This window comes from Sipha flava, unplaced genomic scaffold, assembly GCF_003268045.1.
Source record: "Sipha flava isolate LNK unplaced genomic scaffold, YSA_version1 176_pilon_pilon, whole genome shotgun sequence".
In the NCBI taxonomy this organism is placed as follows: Eukaryota; Metazoa; Arthropoda; class Insecta; order Hemiptera; family Aphididae; genus Sipha; species Sipha flava.
The window spans coordinates 3,427,603-3,436,907 of NW_020272062.1; the positions used below are offsets into that span (position 1 = coordinate 3,427,603).

General features: G+C 28.9%; 1 long non-coding RNA gene and 1 pseudogene across 2 annotated transcripts; one reads left to right on the forward strand and one right to left on the reverse strand.

The window, feature by feature from the left end:
* Positions 1-1,338: 1,338 nt before the first annotated feature.
* LOC112680418 lies at positions 1,339-4,384 on the forward strand (annotated as a pseudogene).
* A 1,448-nt stretch (positions 4,385-5,832) lies between these two features.
* LOC112680337 lies at positions 5,833-8,504 on the reverse strand. Of its 2 annotated transcripts, XR_003148294.1 has the most exons (6): positions 7,349-8,504; positions 6,946-7,007; positions 6,821-6,873; positions 6,482-6,585; positions 6,316-6,367; positions 5,833-6,194 (listed from the first exon to the last, which is right to left on the reverse strand). It is a non-coding gene; the product is annotated as an uncharacterized LOC112680337 (long non-coding RNA). The 2 variants fall into 2 exon arrangements; XR_003148295.1 differs by lacking the exon at positions 6,946-7,007 and having other exon boundaries at positions 5,835-6,194.
* Positions 8,505-9,305: the final 801 nt, after the last annotated feature.

Genomic DNA, 9,305 nt, shown 5'->3' on the forward strand with positions numbered 1-9,305 from the left:
CGATTTTTTTATTAAATTAGACTAAGTGTGAATATAAAGTATCTGTTATTTTTTGTAACTATTTGTACTATTTAACTTAAACACATATAATTTAATACATACATTTTAACATACATACAATACACATACAATTTAACCTAACAACATATACGACAAATAACAAATTTTTTTATAATTTTTTTAATAATAATAATTATTTTATATTTTAATAATAACTTGGCAACGTCGCATCCAATTTCACGCGCAATCGTACGCCTTTGACTAGTCAAAAGCGTGTTCTTTGTTATTCTGGCACTGCGCGCAATCGTATGTCCAAAAAGGTAAAACGCGCACAATCGTACTCCACCGTAATTTATATATATGCATTATACATGTTTTACAACATATACTTAAAATGGTTGTCTTGTTTATTAACGCATGCATGAACATGTTATACCACGTTTATGGTCACTGTGAAGTACGCTTATATTGATTATGTTCATATCTATTGTTATATTACTCTTCAGTTCATCCAATGTTTATGTTCAGTTTTTATGAACCCTTCTTTTAAGATAACTCCATAGAAATACATCTGGAGAACGAGGGTGGACATAAACTTTTGGACTGGAAATAACTCGTGTAAAAAATACATTGTTTCATTGGATATATGACATGTAGCATAATCTTTCTGTCACCAACAATCTCTTTTATCGATTTCAAGCATAGATATAAACTGTGTTATAATGTATTGGAACACAACACTGTTTACTGTTGTTTCAAAGAAAATAGAGCCTAATATTCGACGACATGATATGGCACACCAAAATCGAATTTTCTGACAGTGCAAATGGGTTTCTTGAAGAACATGTGGATTTTTGGTGGATCAAATTATAGAATTTTAACTATTAATATATCCACTAAGATAAAACCACGCCTCATCACTTAAGAAATACGGTCAAGTTCTGAAATTCCATTGTTGTCGCCAAATGATCGAAACCATCTATAGTACACAAAGCGCTTTTCTTTATTAAGATCTTTTAATTTGTAAACACTACGAACATGATATGCACGAAATTTTAACTTCCTCATCGTTTTTTAGCACTACCATATCAATCTGTGAGTGTGTTGATAGTATCCTCAAGCTTTTTGATATTTTTTTCACATTTTTTATCTTGCCTAGTGTAGCGCCAGTCAAATTGATTAGTCAATATTATATTTTAATAAATATACCAATATTTATAAATACATGTGAATATCATTCTATCTAAGAGCAACCATTTTAGAACGTTTTCAGTGATCTGTTGTGGGTCACAACAACAGCGTGAGGTCCTGACTCTGTTGATTCCACGCATCTACACCATGAAGGTAAGACGCCGACTGTCGTATTTTGAAAGGCAACATTGATAAAGAAATCTTAAAAAAATTAGGACTTTTAAATATGGAGAAATATTTAAATATCACAATTATAGAAAACTGCAATTATAGCACTTATGAAAATGTTTTTAAAGACATGAATAAGGACAGCCGTTTAATATTTTCAGTGCATATTGGTAAATTCAAAAAACCAAGAAGTACTTTAATTTTACATGAGTGTCATTTTATGGTTTGTAGGACAAATCATAATTATATAACATATGCAAATCATCATCAAATTTCAAATGTTTAGAAGGCTTTGTATTGATCTAACACATCTTGAATAATCTTTTTCTTTTTGAAAGAGTTAAATAAAAGTTGGGTATTGGGGTACTCACCCTTAACGTAGAACTCGTGTACAGTTCTCCATACTATATCACCATCGAAATCATCCACCTCATGTACCTATTTTGCTCGCTTTTAAGATGTACGCGGAGACACAAAAGAAGGTTAGTACAAAAAAAGGACGTGTCGTTTCTAATACCTATGTTTCTTAATTTTTCGAGCTTCTAAACAAATACGCTGAATTCATTGCTTCGAAATCCCATAATCCTCAGCAGTTATATCTTGAGTTTTTTTAAAAAACAAATGAACGTCTAAATTTTTTTTTTCTGATAAATTTTTTAAGAACAAATATACTCTGTATATAATCTTTTTACTTTGGCTATGGATATCACTATCTTTAAAAAACAAATAATAACAATAATAATGAAACAAAATAATAATAATAAACAAATAATAAAACAAAATAATAAATTAATAAGAAATAACTAGGTTTTTAAACAATTTTAACGAACGCTAGACAACAAACGTGTATGCGCATGTGAAACACACTACACTGAATATAAAATATGTAACTATACTACACCCACCCTAAAACTCTAAACAAAATAATATAAACGGTCAAATGTGTGGAATGTCAACAGGAAAAAAAGGAAACTAAAATTTGGTTTTTTTTCTATTGTTCACGGTACAACAATAAGCGGGAGCAACAGATGGTTGCATGAAATCACTGTCTACTGGATGGGTAAGATCCGAGGTACGAAGGTGGTCACCCGCCACTTTTTGTGTCGTCGACTCTAACATGATCATTGCGATACATTATCCGTCTTATCGTCAAACAACATCAAATACCGATAAGCATAACAACTTGTCACCAGTTGTAGTTCAAGTCAGTAGCGTATTTGACTTAATTTTATGGAGAAGAAGAGGGATACTAAATTTACAAGAATTATACGCTAATTAAGTACAATATTTTTTATATATATATGCTTTGAATATCCAATGGATCCCCAATTTATTTTGAGATCATATTATTGTCTCGAGTATAACTCAAGTTATTGAATCAATAAATCGCAATTAAATTTGTTTGATGGTAATATTAATTTTCTGATTCTAAAATTAATTTTTAAACGTTGCAAATTTAATAAAAATCTATAATTTACAATTTAGGAACCATTAACGAATCCATTTAGCATAACATCTAAATATGGCAGTCATAACTTCCGAATAATTCAGAAAAGGATTAGATTTGTATTTCAATGAAGTCTACATAACATCATTGCCTGCAATAGGTACTAAACGTAAATGTATAGATCTGGTAATTATCCAGGAACTTTTCGAGGGAGAATACTCAGGCCTTGAACACGAATCTGTTTCATTAAGTCATATTATTTACGTTTATGTAAGCAAATTTATATTGTGTTCATGTCTTTTAGAATGTTGTTGAACATTTAAAAATGACCACTGCTAAAAAAACACGAAAAATTGCTAAGTTTGTTTTTGACTATGCAGTTAGGAAAAATTGCAAAAATGTTATGTGTTCACAAAGCGAACATAATGAAGCTTGGAGATGGTTTATTTTTAAAGATTTTGTTAGAGGTATGCGACGTAATACAATCAATCAAATATTATTTTATTATTGTTACTCGTATTTATTGGAGCACAGTTGATGAACAAATTAATAATTTGACGACTGAATGTTATTTTGTAAGCTCGCAAAAATGTATCCTGGCCTCAAGTTTAACAATAGATCGTGGATAACTGTTATGCAAATGGTGCATACTCGTCAGCAATTTGATGTACTAGTCATGTCCAATTTATACGGCAACATATTGACAATGTGGCTGCTGGGTTAGTTGGTGAAGCTGGAGTTGTTAGCTTATCGTTCAGTCCCGAGTGTGCCGTATTTGTGCCTGTAAGACCGTGCTAATAATAGTACGCCGTGTTTAATAATTTTAATAAGTATGTATGTAACCATTGTAAACTATTGTCTTCTATCACAGGTTTCTAGACACTCGTTCAATATCGCTGTTGGTAAAAGCATTGCAAATCCAACAGCTATGTTGATATGTGCGTCAAAAATGCTTAGGTACATTAACCTATAGCATCACAGTGATGCCATATTTACGGCTGTTTAATAAGTGCTGCTGGCCAAGTACGTAACAACTGATATATTTCATCTCTGTTATTAGCTAGTTGGTAGACAGTGTCGCCGTTAGCGGGCAGGCAGCTAAGACGATTTCCTACAGGGCTTTGCACTTAAAATAAATTTGGGGGCCCACAATAATAATTTAACAAAATGTTTGTCAAGATTGAATGGTTAGATATACTTAGGTATATTGAAACTGTAAGGATTTTGCATAGAGCCTCGTAAAAACTTGCGACGGCACTATAGGTTGGTAATTAATTACATTTAAAAATACTGATTTTTTTTTTAATACATACGAGCATTATAAATTATTTTGATGTTATATGCTCAATTTATGTTCATCGAAATTTAAATTTATGTGTTTAAACATTACAATAGAACATTTAAAAAATTGTCTACATACATAAACTATATGTATTTAGTAATTTAGTAATCATAAAATTATGAAAAAATGAAATATTTACTTTTATTGTTTGATGTTTCTAGGTGAGAACATTCGATTTAGATGGTTCAAATAGCACTCGTGATTTTACTGATTCCGTTATAAAATGTATTACCTAACTATTTTTAGTAAATCTAATAGTTTTCCAAGCAGGACTCATAGAAAGCGAATAATTTTATTTTTGTGCGTATAATAGGAGGTGTGCTAAAAAAATACCTTACTTAACCGCAGGAAGGGGGTCTTTAATCATATAAGTAGAATATTTTATTTTCAACAGTTAACATAGTAACACATTAGTTTGTTAAGTCGTACATGTAAATAATTTAGGTGAAATTTTAAATGTCTTACTCGCCCCCTCTGGTGTCGCTTAATGTGGCACCAGAAAGGGTTTAGAGAGACCTTCCAAATTTCACCTAAATTATTAACATATATGACTTAAGAATTTAGTGGGGTACTGTATTAAAAAAAATAAAGACAGCTCTAATATATTTATGCGTTTTAAATAAAGGTATCGGAAATTCTCGCATACCGAATAACAATGAAGATAACACTCAATTACGTTATTTAACTCACGAGTTAATGTTTTCTTTTAGTTACTATACGATATTCCATTGAATTCTTATACTTCAGTTTCATCTGCTGTATTTATCATGTCTATTAAACTAGTGCAGCGTGTTTGCATTAAATGTTGCATTAAACCCAGTAAATTAGCTACTAAAATTCTTAAAATTAAATTTTATGGCATTTATTAAAAATTATGCCAAACTAATAATTCAAACATATGTCACCACTTCGACATATCTTGAAGTAGAAGGTTGATCAGCATGGAGTTAATCATTTGGTGTTTCACGACCCTCTATACACGTTTTATGTCATTCAAATGTTTTGGATTGGTTCATTGATACATTCTAAAATTATTTTTAAAATTATAATTTCAAAAATTTCGGTAGCCGATTTAACGAGTTTAACGTTGAATGCAAAGACGGTGCTCTAGTTTGTTAGGCATGATAAAAACGACTGACGACACTGAAGTCGAAACGACTTCAATGGGTTGTAGTGCATTATTAAAATAAAATATTAACTCGTGGCATGAACAATCTAATTGAATGTTAGGTATTTTTTTATCACACTTCGTATAATATTGAGTTATACATATCAATGTTTTTATTACATACTTTAAAATACTGTTTGTGTTTAAAAATGTATAACTAAAAATAAAATTAAGTACTTATTCAATACACATATTTTAATACTCCAGACTATGCATTTTATTTATATATTTATTCACGAATGTTAACCATTTAATAATTTTTGTTTTATTTTATACTATAATTAAAATTAAGAATTCTCGTATAAACAAATACTATTATGCATATTATAATTTAAGTGAAGAGATTATATCTATAATGTATCAACTAAAGTGTTATTTTAATAACACTTATTTTAATAACATATATTTATTATATTTATTTTAATGATATAAATTAACTTTTATTTTAATAACATCAAAATTTAAGACTCATAAACAGAGACAAAAAATATATCCAACACCAAACGTATCAACAGTTCATCAAACCTATACCTAGCAAAAGTCATAAAAAAGATCAGCCAAAGAACAATAAATAATCCTACATCAAATAGTTAAATGAGAATTCCTCATTAAAAGTCAGCACATTTTCTTCGCTACAAAATTAAAAAACCAATAAAACATATAGAAAAACCACTACTATAAAAAAAAAAAAGAAATACCCAACTCTAGACAAAATTAAGATTATAAAATTTTAAATAATTAAATTCTTATTGAAAGCCAAAACACAAGTCCTATTGCGCTCTTCCTAGTAAATCCATTATAAATAAAAAAAGAAATACTTAAATATAGATAACTCCAATCTTGTTTCCATCACTCTTCTCAATATAATTGATGAATTCCTGAAAAATAATTTTTTGAAAAAAAAGTTTCAAGATATTTTATGTAAAGTAATGAATTTGAATTTTATTCCATTAAACGTTTAATGTATAAAATTCAATAAAAAATATTATAAGTGGTTACCCGGCTCTCAAAGGACACCTCCTTTAGATTGAAACGATTCAAAATCCAAGTTCTGAAAAGAAACATAACATACAAATTAAGATTTTATAATTATTAGTTAATTGTTGTCGTAGGATATAAAGATATAAAATATTTTATGTAAATTAGATGAATTTGATTTTTATACCATTAAATATTCAAAGTGTACAGTTCAGAAGTAGAAATGAAAAGGGGATCCCCGGCTCCCGGAGGGAAATTGATTTGGGTCGATCCAAAAAAAAAATCCAGGTTCTGAAAAAGAAACATAAAAAAAAAATGAATTTAAATTTAATTATTTTAAAACAAAATTAGATTGATTGATTTAAATTGAATTATATTTTACATTTGTGAGCACAATTTATTAGAAATTAATTAAATTAAATGATTTAAAAAATTCTAGATATTTTATGCAAAGTTATGTATTTGATTTTTATTCTATTAAATATTTAATGTATAAAATTCAACAAAAAAAATTATAAGTGGTTACCTGGCTCCTGTAGAATCCTTGATTTATGTTGATCCAAAAAAAAAGTTCAAGTTCTGAAATTAAAAATAAATACTAATGCAATTTAACAAAACTTAAAAAACTATTGGTAATAAACCAAAAAATACCTTTCAAATTAATAGACAAATATATCCTATATCACATAATGAACAATCCATCAAACGAATGTCTAAAAAAAATCACAAAAAAAAAAAAAAAACCAACGATCAACACCAAGCATATAACAGTAAAAAATCATATCCCTATTTAGTAAAGAGAATTCAATAATATTCAATAGCACCTAAGAAAAACCATGAAATAACTTTCATAAAAATTGACAACAAATATATCTATAACACTATAAAATTATAAATAATTAACTAATAAACAATATAAAAAAGGGTAATAAATCAAAAAAATAACTAACACAAATCAAAATGATAAACCGAAGAAAAAAAGCTGACCAATAACAAACGGTAAAACATTTCCTTAAATTAAAGCCAAAAGAGTTGAACAGCTGATCATTATTACCTACAACCAACAAGAGCTCAGGACCCCGGGTTCGCTAAGACCCGTAAACACGTAAGAACGTGTTCCTCTGGAGGATAACGAATCCCTAAACAAATCACAATAAGACGCCGAAGCACCCAAACAGACCTATAACAAAAAGTAATAACATTTACCTAAATCAAAGCCAAAAGAGTTGAACAGCTGATCATTACTAACTACAACCAACAAGAGCTCAGGACCCCGGGTTCGCTAAGACCCGTAAACACGTAAGAACGTGTTCCCCTGGGGGATACAAACAAATCAGAATAAGAAGCCGAAGCACAAAAAGAGACCTATAACAATAAGTAACAACATTTCCTTAAATTAAAGACAAAGGAGTTGAACAGCTGATCATTACTACCTACAACCAACAAGAGCTCAGGACCCCGGATTCGCTAAGACCCGTAAACACGTAAGAACGTGTTCCCCTGGGGGATCTAATTCCTAAACAAATCACAATAAGATGCCGAAGCACCCAAACAGACCTATAACAATAAGTAAAAACATTTCCTTAAATTAAAGACAAAAGAGTTGAACAGCTGATTATTACTACCTACAACCAACAAGAGCTCAGGACCCCGGGTTCGCTAAGACCCGTAAACACGTGATTACGTGTTCCCCTGGGGGATAACAAATACCTTATCAAATCACAAAAAAAATGCCGACCAGCATCAATGAGTTAAAGAAATTCCGTAATTCAAATCCAGTGGTGATGACCAACTGTTCAACCCTACCTACAAACAACCAATAAGATGTAATAATTAACAAACATTTAAATACACATAAAATATATACAACTCCAAAACGACAAATTTACATAAAACAACTAACTATCAAAACTCTTAAAACATAAACCAAAAGAAAAAAAAATCAACAAGACATAACACTGTTAAAATATAATCCCTAAATTGAAACCAGAACATTAATTAAAAGCCTAAACAAATGACCAGCTGTTCAACCCTACCTACAAACAACCAATAAGATGTAATAATTACCAAACATTTAAATACACATAAAATATATACAACTCTAAAACGACAATTTTACATCAAACAACTACCTATCAATAATCTTAAACCAAAAATCAAAGAACAATAAATCAATAAGACATCAAATCGTAAAAAGATAATACCAAAATAAATACTATTTAACACTTACTACAAAACACCTAAACAATATAATAAACCAAATATTAAAATCTAATATAAAAATACACATAAATTATATACAACATCAAAACGACAACAGTACACTAAACAAATATCTATTAAAAATCTAAATACAACTACCAAACATACAACAAACCAACAAGATATGAAACTGTAAAAAGGAGATCTCTAATTAGAAGCCAAAACAAATGACCAGCTGTTCAACCCTACCTACAAACAACCAATAAGATGTAATAATTACTAAACATTTAAATACACATAAAATATATACAACTCTAAAACAACAATTTAACATCAAACAACTAACTATCAAAACTCTTAAAACATAAACCAAAAGAAAAAAAAAATCAACTAGACATAACACTGTTAAAATATAATCAATAAATTGAAACCAGAACATAAATACTATTTAACAGTTACTACAAAACATCTAAACAATAAAATAAACCAAATATTAAAATCTAACATAAAATATATACAACTCTACAACGACAATTTTACATCAAACAACTACCTATCAATAATCTTAAATCAAAAATCAAAGAACAATAAATCAACAAGACATCAAATCCTAAACACATAATACAAAAATAAAAACCAGAACATAAATACTATTTAACACTTACTACAAAACATCTAAACAATATAATAAACCAAATATTAAAATACACATAAATTATATACATCAAAACGACAACAGTACACTAAACAAATATCTATTAAAAATCTAAATACAACTACCAAACATACAACAAACCAACAAGATATCA